Genomic DNA, 16854 nt, shown 5'->3' on the forward strand with positions numbered 1-16854 from the left:
GGTAACCCGAAGCACGAAAAGATTCCCGAATGTAGCCACAGCTCTAAGCAGGCATTTTATGATCACCCCCAAAGTGCTTATCCAGCACGAGTTCCACTATTAGATAGCAGTGTCTTAGATAGGGCCTCCCAGAAGCAGGTCCGGAGACAAGAATGTGAGTCCACATGGTTTTATTGGGAGGTGATCTCAGAAAGCAGAGGAAGGAGGGGAAGGGGCCAAGATAGGGTTTCCTAGAGAGCAGGTCACCACTGTGGGTCACGGTGGGGGGGGGGGGGGTGTAGTTTTGCCAGGGACCTCTGAGAGAGAGCAGAGAACATACATTCAGAATTGTCCCACCCGAGGCACAAAAGTTGGGCGATTTATCCTCCACATCCTTCTCATGGACTGAGGGGGAGCTCCCAGGGCCATCTGCTCTCCACACTTCTGCTTTGCGCTCACGCTGGTGCTCAAAGGCAGCCCTCGGGTGCAACATCGCAGGTGCTGGCTGGAGGAAACTGTCCGTGTGCCCCGGACTGGTGAGTGCTAACGGGACGCAGAGAAGGGGCACCCACGGCTTCTGCCATTGCTCTGCCACCAAAATATTTCACTTCTTCTAAGCCCTTTAGAGTAAGTCTCAAAAATACCAGACAATACTCTTTGACGATATTCATTAAATCAATGCCACACCCGTGGTCAATAGATATGTGGCCCAAACTTGCGATTCACAACAAAGAATTTGTAAATCAACTCGTCACTTTCTTCATTGAGAAAGTCTTGCTATACGACAAGTCAGTTGATCTCGATGGTGTCCCTAGTGATGGGAATTGGTTTTCATTCTGGTGCAAGCTTCTTGTTTTCCTCAGACCAGTAACAAACAATTTACAGCCCAGGGCGTTGAGTAGCCCTGTGCTGGACCGTGCGATCCTTGAGGACAGACCCTGGGACATGTTCATCTCTGTATCCCCAGGGCCTGGCATAGTGTCTAGTGCAGAGGGGCACTTGGTGGATCAGGATTGTGCCATTTTACAGATGAGGAAACAGAGTCACTAGGACGTGGCCTCTCAGTCTGCTGCTCGATCCCTGTAAACCTCAGTGCTCCCTCCTAGCCTGACAGATCCATTGGGATGAGCTGTCTCCTGGGAGGATGACACCAGTTAGAATCAAGCCCAGTGTCATTTTCCCCTTTAAGGGCTTGTGTACTGGGCTATGTTTATCCCTGTGGAGCAGTCACACAGCCAGTGCTCTTTATCACCCCTGCTTCTGCCTGGACCAGGCTGATTTCTGCTTCTGGGGCCATGAGTAATGAGGTGGCCACCGCTGACTGCCCTCTTGATGAGGTTGGTGATGATTGTATGATTTCTCAACAAAATGAGAAAACTCAAGCAGGGGGTGTTGCCTTTTGGTGGTTTTCTTTTCTTTTCTTTGTAAAATTTTTTTTAACATTTATCTATCTTTGAGAGGTGGGGGGAGGGGCACAGTGAGACAGACAGAGGATCCAAGGTGGGCTCTGTGGTCACATCGCTAACCAACGAAGGACTCAAACTCACGAGCCGTGAGATCATGACCTGAGCTGAAATCGAGAGTCAGCCACTCTAGCCGACTGAATCACCCAAGTCCCCCTGGTGGTTTTCTTTGAACCCCATAATGCTGACAAAGGACTCAGAAACTCTGAGTTCTTGATGAGGGAAAACTCTTTGATTATGGTCACAGAGACTCATGCACAGAGTGAGGGTCCAATGGCTAAGCTGCGGTAGTAACAACCCCCCCAGACTTAGTGGCTTACCACAAGTAGACTTTATTTGTTGTCCATGCTACATGCCCAAGGATGCGTCAGCAGAGGGTTCGGCTTGTGGGTCCACCCAGGGGCTCAGGCAGGTGGAGGCACCATCTTGACAGGTGCTTACAAGACCCCTGTAGGAGTGAAGAAGGTGAACAGCTCACTGGTTCTTAAAGCTTCCTCCCAGAAGGACACATGCCCTTTTGGGTTTCACTGGCCAGAGCAACTCCTTTAACTTTCCTAATTTCAGAGGAGGTAGGGATGGGAGAGCCTACCAAGTGTCTGGAAAGCGGGATCAGCACTGATGGGGAATAGCACAAGTGGCAACCACAGATATGCCCTCTGCAGCTGGCATGGGTCACACCTCTCCCTATTACATTTCTGTCAGCAGCCTGTTCCAAAAACATTGACGTGGGCTGACCATTGAGCAGGAGAACTTGAAGCATTCTGTCCCAACTCTATGAAACTCACCATTTAAAGACTCAATCTCAATCCTTAGGTATAATCTCTAGACTTTTGTTCCTTGTGATGTGACCTGGATTCTTTTTTTTTCTTTTTAATGTTTATTTATTTTTGAGAGAGAGAGAGTGTGAGCGGCAGAGGAGCAGAGAGAGAGGGAGACATAGAATCTGAAGCAGGCTCCAGGCTCTGAGCCATCAGCACAGAGCCCGATGTGGGGCTCAAACTCACAAACCGTGAGATCATGACCTGAGCCGAAGTCGGACGCTCAACCGACTGAGCCATCCAGGCGCCCCACGACCTGGATTCTTTACTACTACCACAATGATCCCTATGCCCTTTCTTAGCCTGGACTATTGGTTGCACCTGTACCCTTCAGGTGCCGTGGGTTTTGCTGAGTCTCAGAGGGCTTTTTTCCGGTACCCCACTATTGATTCCTTCCCCTGACCTAACCACCGTAGGCAGGTCTAGAATCAGCCCCACCCCCTCCTTCGTCCATTCATCCAATTAAACTGAGCCACGAACATCTCTCTTGAAATGTTGGCATTTTAGATCACATTAAAATGACATCCAGAGACACCACACATCCATTCATATTCCCCCCATACTCTTCAACCCCAGGAGGTATGGCTAAGATTTAGATAACACCTGCCTCAGTTTCCCCTTCTGTTAGAGCCCAAGTTGCTAAGCTTAAGACCACTTTCTGTTCCTACTTGCAGTCCCCAGCCTGAGCATCATCCATAGCAGGGCGTAGGGCGGAGATGAGGGACATTTCTGGAATAAGAGGCTGTCAGGACCATGTTGAGCTTGGAGGAGCATCTGCTAAAGACAGCATATCCAGGGGGTGCGGGGTGTAAGCCAGAAAATTGTTGAGTGGAAGCCAAGGTCAAGGCCAGAAGACAGTGCCAAGTACAAGAGGCAGAGAGGATAGGAACCCAGGGCCCAAACCACAGGGCCTTAGCCAGGAAGGTCAAGAGTAGGACACAGGGGGGTTCCAGGGTGGGTGGACAGGGCCAAGGCCAAGGCAATAAACAGCCCGAGAGCTTGGGGCCACCTTGCTTGCCTCCCTGCTCCCCACACCTTGCAGGCACTTCTAATCCAGTGTCAAAACATCAGCTTAAGAAACCAAGAGACAAACAGAAGCTGAAAATCTGTGCCTGGGGCTGCGATTTAGCTACCCCTAGCAAGTGTGATGAACCAATGGGCAGGACCCAGTGTGACTAATGGGAGGCTTTGGGGCTGGAGGAGTTCTGCACGGGCCCCTGAGGGGGATAAGGATACAGGGTTGGAGTCTCTCTTGGCTGCCTCTCGGCCTGGCCCCGCACAGCTGAGAACTGTTGGAGGAACCGGCAGAGCAGAAGGGAATAGGCCACCCTACTTGGATGCCAGTGTGAGGCAGGGTGAGGGGCAGCACGCAGCCCCCTGCTGGCGGATCTCAGGGGGACTTTGCTCAGTGAAGATGTCCCAGGGGGCAGCACACCGCACTTCCTGTGACTCACAGCCAGGGGGCACTGTGGGGCCTCATGCCTGGCAGGCCCATCCTTACCCTCTCTGAGTGTGTGGGCATGAATGGCTTCGCAGGCAGGAGGCCCCAAAGGGACCACTCCTGAGTGTGCAGGAGCCACCTCTGGGGCTCCCCGAGCTGCTGTGGGGGTCATGCCGGGGGATGGTATAAGGTGGTGGCTGGGAGCCTCACATGGTGCTGATTGGCTGAGGAAATCTCCGGCGTGGATGATGTCAAACCTGGAGTCTGCATCTTTCCTAAGGAAATGAGCACCCCTACGAGGCCAACCTCAGTCGGTCAAGGGTCCTTCTGCAAAGTTGCTGTGGTCTTTAGAGTTGGGGAGGCATTGGGGGAGAATTCTATCTAAAAGATCAAAATAGTTGCCTTGCATCCAACATTGGGGGCTGTGTTCCAGAAGTGCCCCTGGGCTCTCTTTTGTGCTCTCCAAGGTCCTATGGGGTACATCAGCAGCACTGGGGTGTCTCATGCTCTCTGTACCATGAGGACAGTGAGCAGCGCACCATACCCCCTGGGTTTTAGGGACAGGGCGGGTGAGGGCTCTCCACTTCTACCCTGGGGGCCCTCATGTTTTCCTTCTTTCAGTTCCTTCCGGTCACTCCTTTCCTCTTGTCTTCTTACCTCAACCAAAGAGAACACAAAATCTCCACGTGCCAACTGAAGCAATGTCTTTTGGCAGTAGACCCAATGGAACCCCTCGGAATACGCTGTTATCCTTCTTCCCTCTGTTTCTTGGAACCGTGGAAGAGTGAGGAAGTCATAATTTGGGTGCTCTATCCCACCTGCGGAAGGCACCAAAAATACCCACTACCGGCCATATTTGACACCTGAGCTGTACTGACCCACCAAATTTCCAACTCACTTCAGTGAAGTTTCAGGTAAGTCCCTGAACCCATCACTTCAACCCCCTTTGGGAACATTTGCTGCCTTCAGGGCTTCAGCAAATACAGACCCTGATCTCCATCGACAACCCTCTGATGTTTACAAAATGGCAGAAACGACACGTCTGCTAAGACAAGTTTATTTTGCAGGCATAGATTTTTTTTTTTTTTTTGGCATGTGTTTAGCTACATTTCCAGAACCCCAAAAAAAGTTGCAAGAGAATCTCTGGTCAACTCCATACACATGATGCCTGAGAGATAAATGCAGAGAAACTCCCTTGCACCTCCGCAGACATGGTCTTGTCACATTCTGATTAAGCGAGTTTTGAAGGTGAGATTCTGCTAAGCTCATCCTGAAGTGAAAGAGGTTGACTCAGAAGCTGATTTATCAGAGAGCTGGAAGGAAGCCAGCCTGAGCGGTTGCCAAGGGCTCTGTGCAGAAGTGCTGAATGTGTAAACCGTATCATTGTTTAAAAATGAGCCAACCCAGAAACTTTGGCTTCCAACAGCTCAGCCTCAAACAGCAGCGGGAAGCAGTCAGGAGAGGCTCGCCTGTGATCATGCCCCACAGAAGGGGTTCGCTCGCTTTCTCTGTCAGTCCAGCCCTGGAAAGCAGCACATTACAGGTAGAGCTCCTGCTGGGGTCTGGAAGGCTGGCACTCTGGGATGGCAGCACAGGGTGAAGGGAGGCCAGAGGGTTTGGGCAGCAGGGGCAGGTAAGGAGAGAAAATAAAGGCAGGGACTGAGGACAGACTGTGCTGCAGGTCTAGGCAGTGCCTGACCCACTGTATACACGTGGTAGGTATTTGATGTAGGAAGGAAGGAAGGAAAGGAAGGAGGGAAGGAAGGAAGGAGGAGGGAAGGAAGGAAGGAAGAAGGGAAAGAGGAAAGGAAGGAAGGAAGAAGGGAAGGAGGGAAGAAAGGAAGGAAGGAGGGTAGGATGGAGGAAAGGAAAAAAGGAAGGAGGAAAGGAAGGAAGGAGGGCCACCACCAGAGACCGGGAAGAGGCGGGAAGGAGTCTACCCAGAGCCTCAGAGAGAACGTGGCCTACAGACCCCCTGATTTCAGACTCTAGCTCCCCAGAACTGTGAGAGAGTGCACCTTCCTTGTTTGAAGTCATCCATCTGTGGTTGTTATGGCAGCCCCAGCAAACGAATGCCCTCACCCTCTCAGTTCAGATTCCTGAGTGGGTGTTTCTGGCCTACTCTGCTGGGCAGGCTGAATTGCACTGGCTTTCTGATTGGGGGTCTTTTCCTGGCAAGCCCTGGCCCTCCCTGGCTTGCTGGGGACAAGAACTGCAGATTGGCGGGGTGTTGTACTGGAGTACTTTCCTGAACCTCCACTAGGCCTCAGGTGGGGGTTGTTGCGAAGCAGACCCAGCCCTCACGAGCCTGGCGTAGGGTTGGCATTCAATACATACTTCACAAACAAGATTTCTGGGACTTTTATTTTATTTTGTATTTTATTTTTTCATGTTTATTTGTTTTTGAGAGAAAGAGAGACAGTGTGAGTGAAGGAGGGGTAGAGAAAGAGGGAGACATGGAATCTGAAGCAGGTTCCAGGCTCTGAGCTGTCAGCACTGAGCCTGATGCAGGACTTGAACCCATGAACACTGAGATCATGACCTCAGCTGCAGTTGAGTGCTTAACCGACTGAGCCATCCAGGCACCCCGATTTCCGGGACTTTTAAATTAGGTGGTGTGGTGGGCTGAATGTTGGCCTTCAAAAAGACATGTGTTTATACAAATCCTGGGAGCCTGTGAACGTGACATTACTTGGGGAAAACGCCTTTATAGATTTAGTTAAGGGTCCTGAGATGACATTATCCTGCACTAAGAAGTCGAGCTCTAAATCTGATGGCAAGTGTCCTCAGAAGAGATGAGAGAAGACCATGTGACAATGGAGGCAGAGATCAGAGGGGCATGGCCATGGCCAGTGAGGCCAGGGAAGGCCAATATCCCCCTGAAGCTGGAAGAGGAAAGAGCCATGCTTCTTTAGAGCTGTTGGAGGGAGCGCGACCTTGCCGACATCTTGATTTTGGATTTCCGGACTCCAGACCTAGGAGGGAATAAATTCCCACTGCTCTAGGCCACTCAGCTTCTGGTCCTTTGTTTCAGCAGTCCCAGGAAATGAATAGAACTGGTAACCTTAACCAAAGGAAAAGCCAACTCCGTTGATGACGGAAGCCAGTAATGACCAAAGAAAGCCTCTGAGTGGCATTGAGTCGTTGGCGGGACTCAGTTCTAAGAAGGGCCGGGGCGGATTGGATCTACTGAACCCAGAGACAGAACTCATGTCAGAGCAAGTTCACTAGCCAAGGCTGGGTGTGTGTGTTCCTTTTGGCCTGGTTCTCATTTGTTTTTCCTATCTGGTTATTTGCCCAATACTAGTTAGTGTCCTTCAGGAAGACTTTCTCTCTCTGATGAAGAGGTCCCTGTTGAGAGGAATGGCCTAGTTATGGGCCTATCTCGGGGGGACGTTCTCTTCACAAAGACAGTTCCTTTGCCCTCCTGGCTTCCTGTTGGCAATGGCACAGCCCGCCCAGCCACCAGGAGGATGGTTTACTTCATTTTCCTGGACATCTGGCTTGGCGTGGGTGGCCGAGAGCAGGTTCCCCACTGCTCTGCCGAGCAACTCCTCCTGGAGACAGCAGAGTGAAACACCATCTGGCTGCTGAGACGTTTGGAACCAGATGGCTCAGACCAAGGCCAGGCCTTCTGCCCCATGGCTCCCTTCCAGCTGGCCTTGCCCAGCCATCCTGCACACTCACAGCCCAAGTCAGAACATGAGGGGCGAGCTTCCCTCCTCTGCCTTCCTCACCCACATCTGCTTTTCTGGACTGATGGTTCTTCTGACCCGAGCATGCTACAAAGAAGAGCTGAAGAAAGTGAGGATGCTGGGGCGCCTGGGTGGCTCAGTCAGTTGGGTGACCTTCAGCGTGGGTCATGGTCTCACAGCTCATGGGTTCAAGCCCTGTGTCAGCTGTGCTGACATCTTGGAGCCTGGAGCTGCTTTGGATTCTGTGTCTTCCTCTCTCTCCTCCTCCCCCTACTTGTACTCTCTCTCTCTCTCAAAAATAAATAAACATTAAAAAAAAAAAAGAAAGAAAGAAAGTGAGGATGTTGATTTAGCCTAGAAAGGAGAAGACAGGAAGCTGCTGAGTGCAACCCAGAGGTGGGGAAGGAGCTTTGTAGATGGACTGGGCCTGGCCCGAGAGGCTCCTGACCCAGAGGGAGCAGGTTCAAGAGACAGGTTTACCTTTATTCATAAACACAGACATGACTATCAGAGCGAGGGGGCTGTGCATGGAGAGCTTTCATCACCCCCGGCCCATTTCTGGAATAGCTACCCAGCCCATGCCTCTGCTGACCAAGCAGGTCATGATGCTTTCCGGGGCTCTGACCACCGGGCGCTGGATGACCGGGTCAGGGTCGTCACCTGACCCACACCAACCAGCCCATTGGCTGGATAGCAACCAGTCAGGCACTCTCCCTTGAGAATCTGAACTGAGGGACACAGATTCCTCAGCTGGGGTGGGTGCTTGCAGGAGATGCTGCCCGTGTCCCTCACATAGCCCCTCCATCCCCATCTCCACACGCCCAAGGTGGCTTCTTGTGCACGCCTCTGCTCTGCATCTGACAACTTTTGTCTGGCAGTGGGAGCATGCTCAGCCTGTGCACAAGGCAAGCCCGAAATGCCAGAGAGTTAATGCCCCCGGAAGCAGCCCTGAACGTGATGAATGGAGTCAGGGGATAAATGCTAGGCTTGCCCGGCCCTCAGTTGGGATAAGTCTGTTTTCTAGGTTTTCCCAGAAAGGTTGAGGTTCAGTTACCCATGGTGGTAACTTGCTCCATAGTGATTTCTTTCTTTCTTTGTTTCAAGCTTACTTACTTATTTTAAGACAGAGAGAATTCCAAGCAGACTCTGCACTGTCAGCACACAGCCTGACGTGGGGCTCATGAGATCATGACCTGAGTGGAAACCAAGAGTCAGGTGCTTAACCAACTGAGCCACCCAGGCACCCCGTGACTTCTTTCTTTATTGACTTCTTTCTTCTCTGTCTCACTACCTCCCCCCACCTGCTGCCTGCGTTTGTGGGACACCCCCTGAATAAGCTACTTTCCTGGAATCCTTTTGTCAGGGTCTGCTCCCGCGACAACCCAAATAAAGACAGAATTGGATCTACTAGGTCATGTAGGTTTGAGGCTGGAGGATGTATCAGGTCAGACATTGGCATGAAGCCAATCCAACGGAAAGATGGGTCCGAGAGAGTCTTACTGTGAGGGTCCATGTGGCTGCCGAGAGACAGGGAGTAGGACTCACAAGGCACCTGTAAAAGAGAGGGAACAGCTCTGTCCCACCACCACAGTCCCCTTTGCCTGTGCGGTGAGGTTCCTGTTCCTCATAGCCAAAGCCCAGGAGCACCAACAACAAAGCTAACTTTACATAACCTACGATATGCCAGGCACTGTGCTAACTGTAACACCAATAGAGTTGCCAGATTGAGCAGTAAAATCCAGGATGTCTGGTTAAATTTGGGGCACACTGTAACTAAAAATTTGTTTTGGCAACCCTGGATACTAGAAGGCAAGTATTCTTATCATCCTTTTTAGGCGAGGAACCAGAGCAGTTAAGTGACTTAGCGAGGGTCTCACAGCTGCTAAGTAGGGGGGGTGGGGTGGGCTGTGACCCAGGGAGTTGAACTCTTGCCCAGCTTGCCCTCTTAGTAGAGCCTGGACTGGTCTCGTATCGCCCGACAGTGAAGTGCAGTGTATCTCAAAAGAGCGAGTTCCCTCTCGTTTATTTTCTGTGGCCAAGTGGCTGGGGAGCGCGTGGATTGGCATTTTATTCCTGCCTGCCCCATCTTTAAGGCAATAGACTTGGGAGCTCCCTTGGTGGAGGAGCACAGGCGGGTGGCTGCTGCACGGGGAACCCAGCTTGTCTGAGCAGGGGTGTGTGGCTTTTCCCACGGACCCCTCGTGGGCCACTGATGAACGATCAGCGGCCCTCGTTTGCTGGGGACAGTTCCAATTTTGATCTGTTGTCTTTAGACGTGTTGTCAGTTTAGATCAGGGGTCTCGTCCTGTTGGGCATGTCATTTGTAAACACAGTATATTCTATTGATAGTTCCACTCAAACAGACCGCGGGTTCGGTGGACCTCCACCTGGCACTTTCAGCTTCCACCACGGCCCCATCTGGTAGCATGTGACACATGTGCTTTGGTCCAGAAGTTTCCTGGCGACATCCCCCTTTTCCTCTTGCACCACATAACTCATACCTTTCTTTCAAGGACAGTATGCAGGGCCCTGGAGAGAAATAAAGTGAAAAATGACAACATAAAGTGACTGGGGGAAAGCTAACCACTGCCAGTCTAGTCTGGGGCTAGGAGAAGGGATTTGATGTGGCCGTTTGGCGTGCCGGCCAGGTGTGCCAATGGCCTGTGCCCATGGTGTCTGCTGCGCCCCGCCATATGCCCGGAGCCATCAGGCTGCCAGTTGATGGTATCGACTGGAAATATGGGAAGTTGCAGGTCAGGTGTATGAAGTAGAGGAAAATAGGTGTGGGAAATAGAAGCTGAGCAGCCCTACCCTGGAGCATATTGAGAAAAGTCAGAGTCTCCTGCCACAGTAGCTGTGGCTGTTACCACATAGTGTAACTACTTATTCACCGTATTGTTTGGTGATCTTTTTGAATGTTTTTCAATAAACCCGTCCAGCCGTAATGAGCTCCAAAATCTGTGTGCGTATTTCATGGAAACTGAAGCAGCACATTTATGTTTCTCAAGACAGATGATGATGAACATATACCTAGCACAAACTGTTGTTTACCAAGAACACCACGGGCTGCAGTGATCGCCCACATGAAGACCAGAAGGCACAAATCTGCCGAAGAAGCAACAACGTCCACTGCAAAAGGTAGTGATTATGACTTTTAGGAGATGATGCCCAAAGAAGGTGATTTACATGAGCAGCTACAGAAAAGTACGTTTACACACCGCTCTGTGAACCACGGCTTCTTGTTCATATTAAATGATTGTCCTTTAAAATTAATCTTGCTCTGGGGCGCCTGGGTGGCGCAGTCGGTTAAGCGTCCGACTTCAGCCAGGTCACGATCTCGCGGTCCGTGAGTTCGAGCCCCGCGTCAGGCTCTGGGCTGATGGCTCGGAGCCTGGAGCCTGTTTCCGATTCTGTGTTTCCCTCTCTCTCTGCCCCTCCCCCGTTCATGCTCTGTCTCTCTCTGTCCCAAAAATAAAAAAATTAAAAAAAAAAAAATTAATCTTGCTCATTTTTTGAGTAAAGTCCTTGAACAGACGTTTCTTCAAAGAAGATCTACAAATGGCCAAAAGGGACATGAAAGATATGTAATGGCACTGATCATTAGGGAAATGCAAATCAAAATCACAGTGAGTTATCAGTTTATACCCACTAGAATGGCTATTATCAAAACAGAAAATATTTGAAATTGGGTTTGGAGAAATTGGAGCCCTTGTGGATTGTTGATGGGAATATAAAGTCATACAGCCTCTCTGCAAAACATTATGGCGATTCCTCAAGAAAGTTAAACATAGAATTACCATATGATCCGGCAATTGCACTTCTAGGTATCAACCCAAAAGAGTAGAAATCAGGGTCTTGAACAGATATTTGGACATTCACAGTCATGGTCATGTTATTCACAATACCCAAAGGTTGCAACAACCCAATGTCCATCAATGGATGACTGGATAAGCAAAATGGGATCTATACATACAATAGAATTATTCAGCTTAAAGAAGAGTGAAATTCTAATAAAATGCTACCACACGGATGAACCTTGTGGACATCATGCTGAGTGAAATTAACCAGACATAGAAAGACAACTATTGCCTGGTTCTATTTGTACGCAGTGCCTAGAATAGTTGAATTCATAGAGAAGGAAAGTAGACTGGGCATTACCAGAGGCTGGAGGGAGAGAGATGGGAGTCAGTCTGGGATGATGAAAAAGTTCTGGAGAGCTGCAAACAATGTGAATGTACTGAACTATACCCTTAAAAGTGGTCAAAATGGTAATTTTTATGTTATGTATATTTTACCGCAATAAACAATTAATTTTGTTCACTTTGGATGCCACATTTTCTTGTACATGTACAAAGAGAAGTGATAACTGTTAATGTGTGGGCTCCACTGGCAGAAGAATGACTTTGCAAACAGTTATATGATGCCAACTTGGTATCAGTGTCATCCAATGTTTTAAGTGGATCCGATGGAGATTTGATTTCTTTCAACCAACTCACAGAATCCTGCCAAAGGTAAAACATCCAAAATGAGTGTAAACACTACTGGAAATTTCGTTAAAATATCTGGCATTGAGGATGAAATTATTTTTGTGGTCTCAATACAAATATATTTTGGTGAAACACAGCTTCATGATCAAAATGATGTTTTTACTAAACTTTCAAATAGCAGTGACCTGAGAATTGCTTGTTATGCACATGTACTTCCCAATTCATTTAGACCAGCTGTGATATTCTACCAGCTGAAATAGAAACTGCGGCTGTTAAAAATTGTAAATATTTGCATGCAAACTCAGAGTAACTGTATAAAGCTCATGTAGTATTAAAAAATAGCTTGGCACAGGGACACCTGGGTGACTCAGTTGGTTGAGTGTCTGTCCCTGGGTTTTGGCTTAGGTCATGATCCCAGGGTTATGGGATCGAGCTCCGTGTCAGGCTACGTGATGAGTGTGGACCCTGCTTAAGATTCTCCCTCTCTCTCTCCTGCTCACACACTCTCTCTCTAAGAAAACAAGCAAACAAAAAACAGGAAAGAAAGAAAGAAAGAAAGAAAGAAAGAAAGAAAGAAAGAAAGAGAGGGAGGAAGGAAGGAAGGAAGGAAAAGGAAGGAAGGAAGGAAGGAAGGAAGGAAGGAAGGAAGGAAAAACACTTTGGCATAATAGTTCATGCTTTCATTGTGGTGAATTATCAGATGTGAAAATGCTTGGACTTTTGCAGAACTACTGTGTACATCAGCCTGAGTCATATGATGGCACCAAGTTGGGTTTTTTTCTTCCTTTTTTTGAGGGAGTCCTCTATATTTTTGCCAAAAATGAGTTGGAGATATATATTTTTTAATTTTTACTTAAGATTTTAGTGAACTATATACTTGAATACATTAGCTTTTCACCTATTATTTATAAGGTCTGTTGTATTACAGGCAACTTTCTCTTCCTCGCTCACCTCTTCTATGTGCTAGTTTGGGATGTTTCTTCTTTTCTTTTAATTTAAAAAAAAATTTACACCCAAATTAGTTAGCAGATAGTACAACAATGATTTCAGGAGTAGATTCAACAAGTTGGAAATATTAACCAAAATACTCAAGGCATGAGACACTACAATTAACTACAGCTTTTAAAATTTTCTAGAAAACTGCGGTGATTGAAAACCAAGCTTGCAGATGGGAAGGCGTAGAAACTTAGCCCTGAGAAAGGAAGGAAGGAGCCAGAAAAACTCAAGGATGGGAGCACCCATCGCATAACCTCCACCTGGGGCTGGGGGAAGCTCAGCTTGAGGCCCAATCCTTTGGATGGAGCTTCTCTTTTAATTTTTATTTGTTGTAAAGTTTATTTATTTTGGGGGTGGGGAGGGGCAGAGAGACAGGCAGAGAGAATCCCAAGCAAGCTCCACGCTGTCAGCGCAGAGCCCAATGCGGGGCTCGATCCCACCAACCGTGAGATCATAAACAGAACCGGGAGATCATGACCTGAGCTGAAATCAAGAGCTGGATGCTCAACCGACTGAGCCCCCAGGTGCCCCTAGCTTCTCTTTTTAATTGTATAAATATATATTCCGTACCACAATGGAATAAGGAAGGCCCTACAATCTAAGCTTGGCGAAACATTCAAAAGAGTCATAAACAGAGATCTCTTATTTCCTGCCTTTTTAAATCTTGTCTGAGTACTCACCAAAGTAATCTGAAAGGTGGCAAAAAGACAGTGCCTGTGAAAATATTTGGGCTGAAATATTATATATTTGATATGAAATACGTTAGAAATGAGGCTATCTTCATCTAGCATAATTTCTTTTGGGCTCACCAGGCAACTCAGCACCTGCAAAGAATATATTCTCAATTAAAAATATCATGGTCTATAGAGGAGTCTTTTGAAGTATCAGAAATTTCAAATTTATTAACAAGCAAATGCAACTTTGGAGACAATTTCAGGCTATGTTATGAAAATGAGCCCAAATTGAAAAAATAAAATATATTCTTTAGAAGAATATTTGTGATACGCTATTAGATATAGCTACAAAATGGATTCAAGTACTTGATTGTGTACCCAAAATAACTATTTTTCTAATGGTTTTTAAATGCTCACATAATTAGTATAAGTACTTTGAAAATTTTATTCAGGTGCCCCACTCAGGTGGCTCAGTCAGTTAAGCATCTGACTCTTGGTTTCAGCTCAGGTCATGATCTCACAGTTTGTGAGTTTGAACCCCACACTGGGCTCCACACTGACAGTGCAGGGCCTGGTTGGGATTCTCTCTCTCTCTCCCTCTTTCTCTGCCCCTCCTCCACTTCTGCTCTCTCTCTCTGTCTCTTTCTCTCCAAATACATAAATTTATTTTTATTATTTTTATTTTTTTCAATGTTTATTTTTAAGAGAGACAGAGCACAAGCGGGGCAGGGGGAGAGAGACAGGGAGACCCAGAATCGGAAGCAGGCTCCAGGCTCCGAGCTGTCAGCACAGAACCCGACGTGGGGCTCGAGCCCATGAACCATGAGATCGTGACCTGAGCCGAAGTCGGCCGCTTAAGTGACTGGGCCACCCAGGTGCCCCAAATAAATAAACTTGAAAAAACTGAATAAAATTTTGCTCAGACATATGCAATTGCAGATCTATTATTTTTATCTTGAGAATTTTATTTTTAAATATGCTTTTGAATAGAACTGGTTTATAGTTCTATAGTTTTATAGGCCCATGAATGTAATCAAACCAATTTGTAGATCAATATCTAAATATTTCTATGTAATTTCAATTATTTTTATTATCTCCTAACCTCATGGGCGAGAGACCAGTCTGAGAGTTTTCAGTCCTGCTCAGAGGACTATTTGAAAAGGCCAGGGACACCACGGGGACGGTGTCTGAAGGACCCAGAGGAATGCCATTTACGAAAGGCGAGTCAGACTCAGAGCGCTCAAGGCTGGTTGGGTACAGTGCCCATCAAGTAGCCCTGTCCCTGCTCTCCCTCCACGTTCTCCAACCCACAGAGTCCAGACACCAGGAGCTGGAGTTAGCGAACTGGGCAGGAGGAGGGAGGGAGAGCAGGCGCACCACAGCCTGCTTCCCCTAGAGAGGTGGTGGCCCTGGAGCAGGAGGGACAGTGGCAGGAGGTGGCACAGAAGTCTTACCTTAAGAAGACTTAAGTGTTGATTGGGAGAGTTGAATTTCTGAATTGAGACCATGTTTGCAAAGAATATCACTGTAGGACTTTTTGATACCAAAGAATAAGCAAAACTTGAGGGGCTGATGAACCTTGAAAATATTATCCTAAGCGAAAGAAGCCAGACCAAAGATCACATTTTGCACTTAAACATTTTGAGAGAGAAAGCAAGCAAGCAGAGGGGCACAGAGGGAGTGAGAGAGAATCCCAAGAAGGCACCACGATGCCAGTGCAGAGCCTGACGCGGGGCTCGATCCCACAACCCTGGAATCGTGACCCGAGCCGAAATCAAGAGTCGGACGCTTAACTGACTGACTGAGCCACCCAGGGTCCCCTTGCAGGATTCCATTTAAATGAAACACTCCGAATAGGGAAACCTACAGGGACATAAAGTGGTTGCCAGGGACTGGGATGAGGGGGGCAGAATGGGGAGTGACTGCTGATGGGTATGGGGTTTCCTTTTGGGGGAGCGTGAAAATGCCTTAGGACTAGATAAGAAGGGTTGGTGGCACAACAGTGTGAAAGTACTGAATGACACTGAATTGTACACTTTATTATTTATTTACTTATTTATCTGACTATCTCCTATACTCTTGACATTATTCCAGATGCTTTATTATTTTTTAATTTACATCCAAGTTTGTTAGCATGTTGTGCAATAATGATTTCAGGAGTAGATTCCAGTGACTCATCCCCTAGGTATAACACCCAGCACTCATCCCACCAAGTGTCTTCCGTAATGCTCCTTGCCCGTTTAGCCCATCCCCCCCAACCAAAACCCCTCCAGCAACCCTCAGTTTCTTCTCTGTATTTAAGAGTCTTTTGTGGTTTGTCTCCCTCCCTGTTTTTATATGATTTTGCTTCCCTTCCTTTATGTTTTGTATCTTAAATTCCACATATGAGTGAAGTTGTATATTTGTCTTTCTCTGACTTATCTCACTTAGCATAATACCCTCTAGTTCCATCCACGTTGTTGCGATGGGGCATATTTCATTCTTTTTGATTGCTGAGTAATACTCCGTTGTATATATATATCACATCTTCTTTATCCATTCTTCAGTTGATGGACATTTGGGCTCTTTCCACACTTCGGCTATTGTCGATAGTGCTGCTATAAACATGGGGGTGCATGTGTCCCTTCGAAACAGCACACCTGTAACCCATGGATAAATGCCTAGTAGTGCAATTGCTGGGTCGTAGGGTAGTTCTATTTTTAGTTTTTTGAGGAACCTCCATCCTGGTTTCCAGAGTGGCTGCACCAGCTTGCATTCCTACGAGCGGCACGAAAGGGTTCCTCTTTCTCCGCATCCTCGCCAACATCTGTTGTTGCCTGAGGTGTTAATTTATAAGAACAGATACTACACTTGATCTTAGCCAAAAGACCAAGAAGTGATGAATTGTACATTTTAAATGGTTATTGAGTAATTTTAGGTAATGTGAATTTTACCTTAATGAAAAAAAAAATCAAGTGTCCATCAAGGGACAGGAAAAGGATGCCCTCTACTGGGAAGGCTTAAAGGACAATGCCAGAGAAAAATAAAATTTCAAGGCTTACCCCATACATTCTGCATATAACACATATTACTAAATGGGGCTTTGTGCATCACACATAAACCATACTCTCTGGGAGGTTTCAAGAATTTTCAGGAGCACGTTTTGACGCTCTTGGAATTTCACTTAATGTGTTGACTTCATTAGCTCCACACTCTGAGCGGCACTGAAGCATTAGACAGGTGAGGGCAAGACAGGAAGCAACACCCGAGATGTCTCCCTGGCTGAGTCTCCTTAGTAGGAAAGTTCTAGACCGGGTCGAAG

The 16854-nt window shown here is 47.6% G+C and overlaps 1 pseudogene; it reads right to left on the minus strand.

The window, feature by feature from the left end:
• Positions 1 to 16324: 16324 nt before the first annotated feature.
• On the minus strand, positions 16325 to 16433 carry LOC122240013 (annotated as a pseudogene).
• Between the last annotated feature and the right edge of the window lie 421 nt (positions 16434 to 16854).

The sequence above is a fragment of the Panthera tigris genome, chromosome B3 (assembly GCF_018350195.1).
Source record: "Panthera tigris isolate Pti1 chromosome B3, P.tigris_Pti1_mat1.1, whole genome shotgun sequence".
In the NCBI taxonomy this organism is placed as follows: Eukaryota; Metazoa; Chordata; class Mammalia; order Carnivora; family Felidae; genus Panthera; species Panthera tigris.